We start from the raw sequence: 14707 nt of genomic DNA, 5'->3' as shown, positions 1-14707 counted from the left end.
AGAAAAGTTATCTTTTATGTGCTTTATTTCACATAGCTGTTTCTCTATTCACTTTTCATTCATTGCTCAGGGTCTCTTGTTAAACTACTGGAATGTCTCCATGCCTCTGGCATTAAGGAGGGGCTTTAATTACAGAAAAGGTGGGCAAATACCTAAAATATTTCTAAAATAAATAGCATTATATGTGGTTTTATATACTATTGAAGCAGACATTTTATTTTTGGTAACATATCTTTAAAATACACACACAAAAAAAATGATAGCGCTTAACAACCTCAAAAACATTGTAATCTTATTTCATATAAAAATAAAAAAAAAACATCCAAATAAAAAACAGTGGATACATAAATAACACTTCCACAACATGTCAACTGGTATTGTCATTAGTACATATCACATTAGTAAGCAATAGTGTCATGAGAAACAATGTATTTTCTATAGATTGTAATTTGTGAGCAGGGCCCTCTTACCTCTGTGTCTGTTTGATAAAACACAGTCTTGTATTATAACTGTGTTTGTTCCCAATTGTAAAGCACTGCAGAGTATGCTGGCACTAAATAAATAAATAAATAAACAATAATAAAAATAAATGTTGTGCTACTATAAAAATGATCTCAATCAAAACTAATATGAGAATAGGTGTTTTTTAAAATAAATTTCCTTGTTGATATAATTCCAGTTAATATTGGTAAATTAGGTAATCATTACTTTCAATTACTTTGGTGTTGGCAACTGTATTTCTAACAATGTAGATATTTTAATATTGTATTTTTTTGCACAGTAATTTAAGTTGTCATTTTTTATTGAGCTAGGCTGTAGTTTTATTTCAGTTTAATTATTTAAATTCTGGTGCTTTAGCTATATATATTAAGTGCAGTTGATATCAAGTGTTTCTTTAAAATACAGTGCATAAAGAGGAATATGTAATGCTTAATGAAAATAATGATGTATACAAACTCTACAAGAGATTATGGGGCAAAGCTATGATAACCCTTTTTTTTTTACGTTTTCAATGAAAAAAGGGGTTATTAAGGCTTCTCCAAAATGCGTTGAAAAGCAGTCCGTGGAGAAAGCAGCGGTTTCTTTGGTTTCTTTAAAATCGAGTGATAGCCACTTACTTGCTTGTCTAACAACACATAGGACCTCATTCAGGCCCGGTCGCAAGCGCTGCACGCTCGCAACCGGGTCGATGTTTTGGACCTGCGCACGCGCAAGCCCCAGAGCGAGAGAGAAACTCTCTCGCTCCGGAGCTCACTACAAAAGGGCCTACTGTCAATGTTGATCGAGAGCTCGGCCCGTTTTGTAGGCGGGGGGGCGGTTTCACAAACGGAGGCATTCCTTAAGGAACGCCTACCGTTTTGTGGGCGGCCGCACTGACATCAGCAGTGATATCAGTAGGGAGCTTCCTGCTCGATCAGAGCAGGAAGCTCCCTGGGGCTTGCGGTTGCCGAGACCCAACCATAGGGTCTCGTCGCAAGCCCCGATGGTCGCGATGGTCTTGACCATCGCGACCATCAACCTGGTCGGTCGCTAAGCTGTGGGTGGTAACCCACAGCTTAGCTAGCGACCAGGAGGCCGCACTAGAAAAAGCAAGCAGCCTACCTCATTCAGAGCGAGCGGTCGCTTCTTGCGACTGCCTCTGAATGAGGGCCATAGTGCCATCTGATGATGCTGTGCTTACTTACCTGCCTCGGAATTGTGCATGTGCAGTCTGCTTGTATTGAGATTTTGTGATTTTTTGAGATGTCAAACATGCGCAACAGGGCCACCCAGTAGCCATTATGTATTATATCATCATTATGCTGATCCAATACAGATGGGCAAAAATTGCTGGAGGGGTGAGCTAACGTAACACCTCATCCGGTGATTCTTTTTTAATACATTGCTGCGATAAGCACTAATGCCGGGTGTCTCTAAGCACAGAGATAAAATATTTGTTAATACATCTTTCTCCGGGTGTGGCTAGTACCTCTGTGGATGCTTGCCCTGCACGCTCTACAAAACTGTGCCTGGCCCTACAAATGTGCCAGTCACTGTCATTAAATATTCAATCCTCTGAGGAAGTGCCGTTGCAGACACAAAATTAGTTAGGCCTCCAACTAACCAATTTTTCTAAATAAGAAGACTTACACCCCTTTTCCATGAAAACCCAGCTCCATCCCTGAACAATGAGCACAGGTCGGACTGGGTATTCTGGCATTACAGTGAATGCTTAGAGATGATGTCGCCTCCAAGCGATACTGAAGCCAGTCAATCCGCTCGTTTGAGGCATGACCCGGGTCATCGTAACTCGGGTCATGCTTTTTATACTACACCATTACCCGGGTTTGTCCCTGGTAGCTACCAGGGATGGATTCCCTGGTCACTTGAACAGGGTTATTGTTTAAGGACCCTTTTACACCAGGCCGTGGCCCTGGTAGAACCGGCAATAACCCGGGTTATTTGGGCAGTCGAAAAGGGTTGTAACACTGACACTGCAGTGTTCTTGTTTTGTTCTATGAAAAAAGATACCAGTACTGGTACTCACCTAAACTCACCCTCACCTCTGGCTTGCTGAAGGTCCTGTGGCCAGGTAAGTGTCTCCCTGGTCTATAAAGTAGTTGGAATTGAGGAGTCTGATTATACAAGATCCAGGCATGAATGTTAAAATATACCAGCGGTGAAATTGAGAAGCTCATTCTTCAGATGACAAGTCTTCAGGTGACACTCATTCCTGAAGTGGCCCTACTGCATTTGTACCCAGTGTCTATCCCACAACATTACAGATATGTCTTGGGGCATATCTTTATTTCTACGATTGCAGCCATAGCTCAACAAGGGAAACACGATGTCACTCGGTCCCTTAAATTGATCACCTCCCAAAATCAATCCTACTTTCAAGATGGAAACACAGAACTTTCATTATTCCACCTCTCCTCCCCTATGATGAAGTGATATAGCTGGAAAGAACTTGATACAGAGGGTCCAAAGTCTGCCATAAGTCCATATGGTCCTGTAGCTACATGGTCTTCCTGGGACTGGGTTTTGGTAGTTCTGCTTTTCCCTTAGTCCATACTCCCATTCTTGTACCACGTTGATTACCCAGTGGTTTGTAATCCATATATTGGGGTTACACAAAATAAAAATAAATAACCTCTAGGGCTTCCTGTGTAGTCCATATATTATAAATAACACCAAGCAATATATGCTAAATAGACATACATTTATTTATATCATAATAGATATGTAAATAAAACAGGTAATACCGGTATAAGTAAAACACATACACACTCACAATATAAAACATACAATGCAGAACCTCAATGAGATCTGCTAATGAATAAAAAGGGGCAGTCATGCCTATGGGCGTTTTACTCCTTGTGGCTAGATATGTATCTGGGTAAATCCAAAAAATTATACTGATAGGATATATATCCCGACTTAAATCCAGAAAAAATCAATCAATCATAAACACAGCTGGTCATAAAAACAGTCTCACTTGATCCAGAATAAATCCTGGTAGAGGATGGTGTATAAAGTCCAGTCAGTAAGAATAGTTTACCGGCAAACTTGGGGTACCTCACGTTCTGCAGACGTCCAACAGGTTCCCCTCCACTGTCATCTATGCGTTTCACCTAATAGGCTTCCTCAGGATGTGGTGTGGATAGCACTCTTACCTTTTTATATACCTCCTAGGTATCCGGATCTTATGCATGTGGTCCGGTCTTGGCGTCGCTCCATTCACTTCCACCCGGCTGGGTTCAGACGTCATATCCTATACACGTGGTCCCACCTCGGCGTCGCTCCATTCACTTCCGCCCGGCTGGGTTCAGACGTCATATCCGCCCCGACGGAATGGAGACATCACTTCCCGTCAGCGGGACGATCGCGTCACTTCCTTCCCTCGACTAGAGGGTGCCATTTCCGCCCAACAGGGCGGAGAGTCCATTCTCACTTGCAATAAGGGCAAGCCAGAATTCACAATGGCTGCCCAGTTCCTTCCGCCCAGCTAGGAAAATATATAATCACTTGTTCCTATTAGGGCGTATCTGAAGGTTCTATATAGCCTTATGGTATCTTATAGTCTTAAACTCCTAGTTTCTACCACAAAGGATCCAAAGACATCACATAGTCCTGTACCATTTCAATATGTCAAGAAACCATACAAAATATAATAATGTCAATCAATATTGGTATCATCATCACAGATGCCAGTTGACTACGGGATCGATGCAACATTTCCCTTAGGTAATTAATACCATCTGATTTGGTTTCAACTCCAGTTATAGCCACTATATGAAGTATATTGAAGACAATAACATAACAAAACATACAACATATAGAGTAATAAATATAGGATATAATAATGTCATAAAAAAACTCCATAAACAAAATATTAAAATCAAGATGTTATTCTAATATTTAATTATTAATATTTAAGAAAAGGTATGAGCTCAAAATCGATATTCAATCCCCTTGGCAGAAGTGTCCCTAATTCGAAGATCATTTTTGTTTCCTCTTTAAGCAAGTTATCATTCAAATCTCCCCCTCTCCATGACACCTTTATTTGTTTAAGGCCTACAAACATTAATTTAGAGGGGTCACTGTTATGTTTCTCTTGAAAATGTTTAGACACACTATGATTTTCTTTATTATTTTTTATATTATTTAGAAGTTCATTGACACGTATCGATAATTTCCGTATGGTTTTCCCTATATATTGATACCTGCAAGGACATGATAGCATATAAATAACTCCTTTAGAATTACATAAGATCTTTTGTCTAATTTCAAAGCTATTCTTTGTGGTATAGGAGATGACACTAGAGATGGGTTTAGTCGTATGGCTATTAGTTTTTTTACATGCAATACAGCCACCACATTTATAAAATCCTGATGTATTCCCTTTTAGCTATGTTCCTTTTTCATTTTGCTTATGATGGTGACTCTTCACCAGAGTATTCCTTATAGTTGGAGCTCTTCTATATATAATCCTAGGTATCTTCGGTAAGAAAGGGCCAAGTTCCTCATCAGCCATCAAAATGTGCCAGTGCTTTTTCAATAATTTCTCCAGGAGTTTACTCTGTCCTGAAAGGTATGCTCTCCTCTTGCATATTTAATTTTTTCATTTCCTTATATTGTAGGAGGGTGTTTCTATCTAATTGGTTGACGTCTTTCCAATCCCTTTCTAATCTGTTTTTATCATACTTTTTCTCTTCAAACTGCTTCATGATAACCTTAGATTGTTCATCCCAAACTTCTCTTCTGGAGCAATTCCTCCTAATTCGTTTGAGCTGCCCTTTGGGGATATTGGCTGTCCACTGATGATGATGGTTGCTGTTAGCATTGAGATAGCTATTACAATCCACTGGTTTTGAGAAAGTCTTTGTTTCGATTTTACTATTCTCAACAAAAATTGTAAGATCCAGAAAATAGATCTTATTGTCACTAATTTCACTGGAAAATTCCAAATTTTCATCATTTTGATTGATAGAGAAAATGAACTTTTCTAATGATGACCTTTCTCCATCCCATATTATAATAACATCATCAATATAGCGTGCCAATAAAATAAGATTATTTTGATAAATGTTATTGGCCCATATTTTTTCTTTTTTCCATTGGGCTAGGAATAAATTGGCATACGAAAGTGCAAAGACTGTACCCATCGCGGTACCTCTTTTCTGTATATAAACTTTATCACCAAACCAAAAAAGTTTTGTGTTAAAATGAACGAAATTCCCTCAACGATATAATCAATTTGCTGTAAGCTCAGGGCCAAATCTTCTTCTAAGATCTTCCTGACATTCCTACATCCTTTATCGTGTTCTATGCACATGTAGAGAGATTTAATGTCACATGTAGCTAAAAGATAAGATTCTTGCCACTCTATAGCTTGTACAATCTCCAAAACTTGTGTTGAATCTTTCAAATATCCACATGGCAATTTAACAATAGGTTGCAGGAATTGATCAATATATTTAGATAAACCGGAAGTTAATGAATTTATTCCTGCCACTATCGGCCTGCCTGGTGGTTTAATCGGATTCTTATGCAGTTTGGGGAGATGATAAAAAACTGGTATCTTTGGACACTTTGGATATAAATATTCAAATTCTTTCTTAGTTAATATTTTATTATCTCTCTCCTTCTTAAAAATTTTGCATAACTTTTTAGCAAAGATACTAGTAGGATCCTTCTCCAAAGACTCATACGTGTCTGCCTCTTTCACATACATCTCTTTGTCCAAAATGACAATTCCTCCCCTTTTGTCCGCTGGTTTTAGGACTATTTTGTCATTCTTTTTTAGTCCTTGTAGAGCTTTCCTTTCAGCTGATGATAAATTATAGTTCTGTGTTTTCTTGTTATTATTCTCTGGTAATATTTGAATGTCCTCTTCCATCAATTATAGAAATGTATTAATCAGATTCCCCTTCACATGTTGAGGAAGGAAAGTGGACTTTTCTTTAAGGTCTGTATGTATAAAGGAGTCTTCTTCAGGTTGTTCCTTCTTTTGATTATCTTTTCTGCTAAAAAACTTTTTCAGGGCAATTTTCTTGGTAAATTTGTGAAGATCTATAAAAGTATTAAATCTATTAATATTATTAGTGGGTGCAAATTTTAATCCCTTTATAAGTACACTGATTTCTGCAGATGTCAAATTGTGTTGACTCAGGTTGCATACCCCCTGCACATCGTCTTTTTTGTTGCTTTCTTTCTCTCTTTTTTCCATGGTACTTTGGAATCTGACTTGACGTCCTCCTCGCTTTCCCCGCTTTGAGAGGTGGAACCTCTTTTTCTCCGATCTCTTCTTCTGTTGGGTAGGATATTCTGTATTGTGGTTTGTGACAGACCTGTATTGTTTAGTGTTTCGTTCTGATGTACCAGATCTAAAAAAGCCTCCAAAAACTCCTCTGTTTCTTCTATTTGTTCACAGTCTCTCTCTTTAGTTCCATGTCCTCTTTCTCCACAATGTGCATCATTGAGACGAGTCATGAGAGTTCTAGCCGATGTATTGAATATTTCTTGTTGATCCTCTCTTCCGCTGTTAAAACTGTTAATCAAAGTCTTGGTCGCGGGATATACATAATCCTTTCTTCTTCCCACTTTGCTCCCCCTCTGTTCTTGACTGTGCATCTTACGGGGAATAGTCCTAGAGTCTCCTCTTCTTCTTACCTCTTTACGACATAAAGTAGGTGGCATGTATTCCTGATCATTTATAGGGGCATCCTTAAAATTGTTATTCCAATCTTGTTTTTTCTTAAATTGGAAAGTGTTCCTGGACGATGGTCTAAGATATTCTTCCTTCCTTACCCTTTCTAAGTTCCATCTATCCATAGGTTTTCTATTACTTCTCCATGGAGTTTGTTCAGTCTTCTTCTTCACATTCCAATTCCTATCGTCACCTTTATAGTCCTCCTCATCCCGTAAAAATTTTCTTTTTTTCTGTTCTATGATGTCATTTTCCATCCTTCTAAGTTTTTCTCTGGTTAATTCTTCAAGGTTTCTAAAACCTGGCAGTTTTTCTATGGGTTTCACTTCCTGCTTATATTAATAATATCTTGCTCCAGACTCTTTATAGAGAGCTCTCTTTCTTCAATTATTAGTTTCATAAGTCTGAAGGAGCAGGCATCTAGGGTGTCATTCCATTGTTTCGCAAACTCCTAATTTCTTGATAAAAAAGAGACTTTTTTAACGATCCTCAATCCCCTTGGGATCATACCTTTTTCAATATATTTCGTTAAGGTGGTACTCTCCCACCATTATCTGATTTCAGTACTCTCTAATTTTTCAAGCTTGGTGTACAAAGCACAAAAAGTTTAGAAACCGAAAAATTCCAATTGTTTAAGACGTTCTTCTCGACTGTATGCCATTAGGACAAATGTGATACTGCTGAAATGGTACAGGACTATGTGATGTCTTTGGATCCTTTGTGGAAGAAACTAGGCGTTTAAGACTATCAGATACCATAAGGCTATATAGAACCTTCAGATACGCCCTATTAGGAACAAGTGATGATATCTTTTCCTAGCTGGGCGGAAGGAACTGAGCAGCCATTGTGAATTCTGGCTTGCCCTTATTGCAAGTGAGAACGGACTCTCCGCCCTGTTGGGCGGAAATGGCATCCTTTACTCGAGGGAAGGAAGTGATGCAATCATCCCGCTGACCGAAAGTGATGTCTCTATTCCGCCGGGCGGATATGACGTCTGAACCCAGCTGGGCGGAAGTGAATGGAGCGACGCCGAGGCGGGACCACGTGTATATGATATGACGTCTGAACCCAGCCGGGCGGAAGTGAATGGAGCGATGCTGAGGTGGGACCACATGTACAGGGTATGACGTCTGAACCCAGCCGGGCGGAAGTGAATGGAGCGACGCCGAGGTGGGACCACATGCATAAGATTTGGATACCTAGGAGGTATATAAAAAGGTAAGAGTGCTATCCACACCACATCCTGAGGAAGCCTATCTATTAGGTGAAACGCGTAGATGACAGTGGAGGGGAACCTGTTGGACGTCTGCAGAACGTGAGGTACCTGAAGTTTGCTGGCAAACTATTCTTACTGACTGGACTTTATACACCATCCTCTACCAGGATTTATTCTGGATCAAGTGAGACTGTTTTTATGACCAGCTGTGTTTATGATTGATTGATTTTTCTGGATTTAAGTCGGGATAAATATCCTATCAATATACTTTTTGAATTTACCCAGATACATATCTAGCCACAAGGAGACAGAGTAAAATGCCCATGGGCGTGTCTGCCCCTTTTTATTCATTAGCAGATCTCATTGAGGTTCTGCATTGTATGTTTTATGTTATATGTTTTATGTTGTGAGTGTGTATGTGTTTTACTTATACCAGTATTACCTGTTTTATTTACATATCTATTATGATATAAATAAATTTATGTCTATTTAGCATATATTGCTTGGTGTTATTTATAATATATGGACTACACAGGAAGCGCTAGAGGTTATTTGTTTTTATTTTGTGTAGCTATATTAGGGAAGGTGAGCCCCTATTTTTCCTTATAAGCAGCATCCTGTTTTGAGATATTTGTGCTACCTTCAGACCCTTTTCTTTTAATCTGTTCATATATTGGGGTTACCTTCTCCACCTCCTATGTAACCTGTACACTGTTCCTAGAGAAAAACATAGTTTAATTCCCTATTTTTCATTTAAAATATAAAAAAGTTCAAGAGATTAAAAAAAAGTCTAATGTTGCGTAGACTGTTTCTGAGGGGTCTATTCATCATCACTTAATTTATTCAAAAGCAGGTGAAAATTAAAATTTTCACATACTTTTATATATATTATGTGTCAGGGCCATTCATCAAGTTCCAAAAAAAGCATTTTTTTTGTAACTTGGTATTGTTACTGGACGCCATCCTTAGATTGTGTACAGCCCCTGACATTCTTCACAATCTGCCATTTACACAGCAGCCTGTGAAGATTTACACAGCAGCCCCTGTATCTGCAGAGCTCCAGGGCACCGTAGCCCTGTGCACTGCCTCCTGCTCCAACTCACCTGCTCCCATCCAGGCTTCACGGCGCAGTTCTGGGTGGAGGAGACAGGTGAGTGGAAATGGGGGTAGGATGCGGTGGATGGGACAACACTGGGAAGGGGGGGGAACAGAGCAGACAGAAGCAGGGGGAGGATAGAGGACACGGAAAGGGGACAGAGCGGGCACCATTTCGGGGAAAGTATATGGGGGATGGGAGACAGCAACAGGGGGAGAAGAGAGGACACAGAGGGGAGGGAGTTATACGCAGCAGTGGGGTTAGCGGGGGGGGCACAGACGGGGGCTGCAACTGTGGGCAGCGGTGGCACAGACACCGGTGGGGAAATACATAGGAACACTGCAGGTGTAGTGGTAAAAGTATCACTTTTCCAAAAAGCTGACTCTGCAAAAAGAGCAGCTTTTCGGAAGTGTTAATGAGGCATGATGGATGGCTCCGAACAGTTTTTTTAAACTCTCAGCAATTATGTAATTATTATGTGATGATGAATAGACCCCTAATGCTGGGCAAATATTTCACACAATGTGATCGTCAGTTCAGCAACTCATGTTTCCTTTCTATAAATTATATAATTGTCCAAAAATATATTAGTAAATGTCTGTCTAGTTTAGGACTGTAACTAGCGTATCTGTGCATGTACGAGGGCTGATTGAAAAGTAATGAGACTGCCTCTGTTTTTCTGTCCCATAGGTAGACGTGGCAACGCTATGCTGGTTATTGTGATGCTCATACATCGATGTGTCTGAACCTGCGGTTGGACTGCCGTAGTCTTCTTTGTTTGGTCACAGCGAGTGGAAGATCTTCGTACGTTTCATCATGGCGGATGAGGAAGACGTGTCTGTGAGATTACGTCAGAGATGTGTGATTGAATTGTGTGTTAAACTTGGAAAAAGCGGAAATGAAACTCATGAAATGTTACGGCAAGCATACGGTGGAGAAACAATTAGCCGTGCTGCAGTATTTCGGTGGTGGAAGCACTTCAAAGAGTGTAATACGTGAGTTACTGACGAAACGCGTTCTGGGAGACCATCCACCACGGTTACAGATGTCAACATTGCCAAAGCTGCGGAGATTTTGCAAAATGACAGAAGGTTAATTTTTCGCAAACGTTCGACTTCACTTGGCATCTCACTCGAACGGGTTCAGCATATTGTGACAAAGGAACTTAAAATGCATCGCGTGTGTGCCAGGTGGGTACCCAGAAATCTCACAGAAGAGCAAATGTAACGATGAGTTGAATTTTACAAGAACACTGTTCGAATGTCGGAGAGGATCCTCGATTTCCTGACATTGATTGTGACGTGTGACAAATCGTGATTATGAAACAACAGTCCAGTGTATGGAAACTCGCGAATTCATCGCCACCCAAAAAATTCTGTGTGATTCCTTCAGCGTGTAAAGTCATGCTTCTGCTGTTTTTTGATGCGCATGAATGCTTTCGGAGCAGCTATCTCACACCGGAGCAATTATGAATTGCTTTGGTGATAAGTATCCCCTGCTGCGATGTGGATACTTAATAATCCCCCGTGGCAAGGTGGATACTTAATCATCGGGGGCCATACGAATGGAATGTGATTGACCTGATTTATTAATGGCTGTTACTTATTCTACATTTTGGGACTGATTCGCAAATTAGCCACTATAGGTCAGAATAGGTCAGTGGTTCTCAAACTCGGTCCTCAGGACCCCACACAGTTTATGTTTTGCAGGTCACCCTGCAGCTGCACAGGTGTACTCATTACTCACTGACACATTTTAAAAGATCCACAGGTGAAGCTAACTATTTCAATTGTGATTCTGTCAGGAGACATGCAAAACATGCACTGTTTGGGGTCCTGAGGACCGAGTTTGAGAACCTGTGGAATAGGTGAATACAGCATATAAGAGATTTCCATGCCTCTGATCGTGCTAAAGCAAACTTGTAACAAGTGTTCAGATCTAAAAAAAAAATACTGTGTGAGAGGTTATTAGAGCTACAATTTTTATATTGTAATCCAATAAAGTGAATATTTATTTTTATAGTGTCCTGTCTGCTCACAGCGATGACATTTTCCTGCTGCGCTAGCAGGACTGGAACATCATACTGCATAAACTGTTAAAAGTCATGTAAATTCACATACTTATTGTGACAGCTACTGTACTTATGTGCTTCTAGGAGATGGAGTTCATTTACCAGCGTCCGGAATGCCGGACATTGGAATCCCGCTGCTAGAAGACCGACTCTGAACTAAAGATAGGCGTCTAAATACTGATGCCTATCTTTAGCCAGACGCCGAAATCTTGATGCCCGGCATCCTGAACGAAGGTAAGCGTGGACTGTTAGCCGCGGGAGAAGAGCGTTAGTTTTAGGCACCCCTTGGGAGTCTTAGGGTTAGGCACCCACCCCCGGGGAGGGTTAGGGATAGGCTAGGGAATGGGGGGTTAGGCGCCACTGAGGGGTGGTTAGAGTTAGGCACCCCCCCGGGAGTGGTATATTTACAGTGCAGGAAGGGGGGGTTAGGGTTAGGCATCACCGGGGGGAGGTTAGAGTTAGGCACCCCCTGGTAGGGGTATATTTAGGGTGCGGGAAGGGGGGGGTTAGGGTTAGGCACCAGAGGGGGGAGATTACGGTTAGGCACCACTAAGGGAGGGTTAGGGGAAGGAGAGGGGAGGGTTAGGGTACTTACCAGCCCCAGTCGGGATCATGACGGTTCGGCCTTCCTGTGTCGGTATTTAGTCATCCGGCAATACATCCGGTGGCATTACATACCGATTCCGTTTCTAGAGCTATTATTATTATTATTATTATTATTATTATTAGGTATTGTTAAAATCTGCCTCAAACAAATTGTGTTTTACTTTCTGAATAATAAATATTGCTCTTTAACTCATTTCCCTCTGAAGTCAAAAGTCTTCACTTCTTATCAATCACATGCTAATGTCATTTCCTCATTCTTTGCTTTAGATTATATTATTCTTTCAAACACTGTTTTGTGCAAATTCCAGTTATTTCCCCCCAAGGTACCTGTTTTCAATTAACATAATCATCATCGTCATTTAATAGTATTCAAAAAGCACTGAAAAGTTACTGTAAAATAATATGTTTATCTATAAGATACAGACAATTATTGTTTCTTTCTTTGTTTTTTTACCATGCTTTTAGTATGTACCATTATGTTATATTACAGACATTTTCATGCAGATCATATAGTGGACAATAGTAGCAGTTCTATAATGAAAAATGCATTGTTATACATTTCATTTAAAATGATTAGATATGTATTAATAGCATTTGTGTTTTAGTTACTCATTGCTTTCTATAAATCGTTCTGACTAAAATGGTCATTGAGCAAACTGCAGCCTACAAGGGGGCTGATACTGAGTCAGACGCTGCAACCGCGCGAGTGTCTTTTGCCGTAGTCACGTCTGTAGTCACGTCTGCTGCTGTATGCTAGTGTCAGCTTTTCCTCTGGTGAGATGAAGGACCTCATTCAGAGTCGGTCGAAGCGGCCGCACAGTCGTACGGGAAAAGGGTCTGGATATGCAAATGATTCCCTCGCAAGCTGCGTCCCTAAGTTCGGATCGGTTACTGGCCGACCAAGGGGAGGAAGCGGTCGGATGACAAAAACTACGCCCCCTTCTCGTACGCATTACACGTCATCTCCTGGCATATAAGGATTAATCGCGAGCATCGGTAACCATCGGAACTGGTCGTAGAGCTTAAGGTTGACCATACCCTCTCTTAAGCTCTACGATCAGGTCCATGTAAAAACCTCCCATGTCACGTGTGCCATGACACTACTTGGCTAATCATGCACTCCCATAAACCGTATGCACTCCCATAAAACGCCGTTCGCATAATTAGGCACGCCTGCGTTCGGATCTCCACTCCCCGGTTTTCAAGCACCTTCCCCTGTTACCACCCACAAACGCCTCAATCTGTCACTCAAACTACCGACCTGGCTGTGTTCAAGGAGAGAGACATTTCTGATCGTAGCGGCTAGTTTGCGCATGTGCATTGCGAACTTTACGCATGCACAGTTTAGCGAACATCAGAGGCGTACGACCGTGCGGCCGCTTCGACCGACTCTGAATGAGGTCCGAAGTCCCAACCAATCAGATACTAACTGTCATTTTTCAAACACAGCCTGTGACACGGCAGTTAGGAGCTGATTGCTTGGGACTTTATCTCTGTTCACTTTATCTCCATCCAAGGCTTAATAAATAGACCCCTAAGAGTATGAGGGGCCCATTTATCAAAGTGTATTTGAGGTAAAATCCCCGAAAATACCAGTTTTCAGGGGTTTACCTCAATACTAAGTATCCCCCATATGTTTTAAGGAGGGACCACAGCAGATCTCTCCGAAACCTGCTGCTATCCCTCCATGGGTTTCCGCTGGCAGCTGCATCCCCCATGGGTTTCTATGGGGAATGCAATGCTGCCAAATTTACCAATATCCGAAATGCGATGCATTCCAGAGACTGGCCCCCGCAGCTAACGCTATCTGAAGATGACATTAGCTGCTGTACCCTGGGCTACACCACGCACTATTAGCCAGTGGAGGGATCCGCTGGAACCCTCCCCGGCTATGGTGGATGTGCATGTGCAGTCCACGGGACTGCACATGCACAGCACCCCCTGCACTGGCCAGCTTTATGAGCCCGTGTCCCTGCATTTTCCTGATGATACATCTGGCCGATAGGATTGCTTTTTGCAATGCGATCATGGGCGTTACTGGCATGCCCTGATCTCATTGCAAAAGCGATCATTGATAAATGGGCCCTTGAGTCTGAAACCACTCCTGGGTCTGAATAGCCACCTCCCAGTCACCACCCAGGAATGCCCAGTACAATCCAGAGTCTGTACGGCTCAACTGGTCCCACAACTGCACAGTCACAAAATACTGCCAACTTACGTGAGCATCGGCAATACATACGTCTCAGAATTAGCCCCAAATTGTCATATGTAATGATAGAGTGAATTGTAATAATGCACACAAATGTTCAGATGCTGGATCTATAAAAAATCTATTCAAGGGGATCGAATTTTACCATTAATAAAAACAGACATATGGGTTCTTCACATCGGATGTTCCGGCTCTGTGTATCCATGTTCCTTGTATGGATGCTCTTTTAGTTGCTTTTGAGTTAAAAGCTATTTGTGTGGTGACAATGGGATCTTAAACAGGCAACATGAATTCCTTCTAGATTCTATCAATGATCT

The sequence above is a fragment of the Taudactylus pleione genome, unplaced genomic scaffold (genome assembly GCF_031769625.1).
Source record: "Taudactylus pleione unplaced genomic scaffold, aTauple2 ptg000201l, whole genome shotgun sequence".
NCBI lineage: Eukaryota > Metazoa > Chordata > Amphibia > Anura > Myobatrachidae > Taudactylus > Taudactylus pleione.
Note: the sequence above shows the minus strand (reverse complement) of the source record.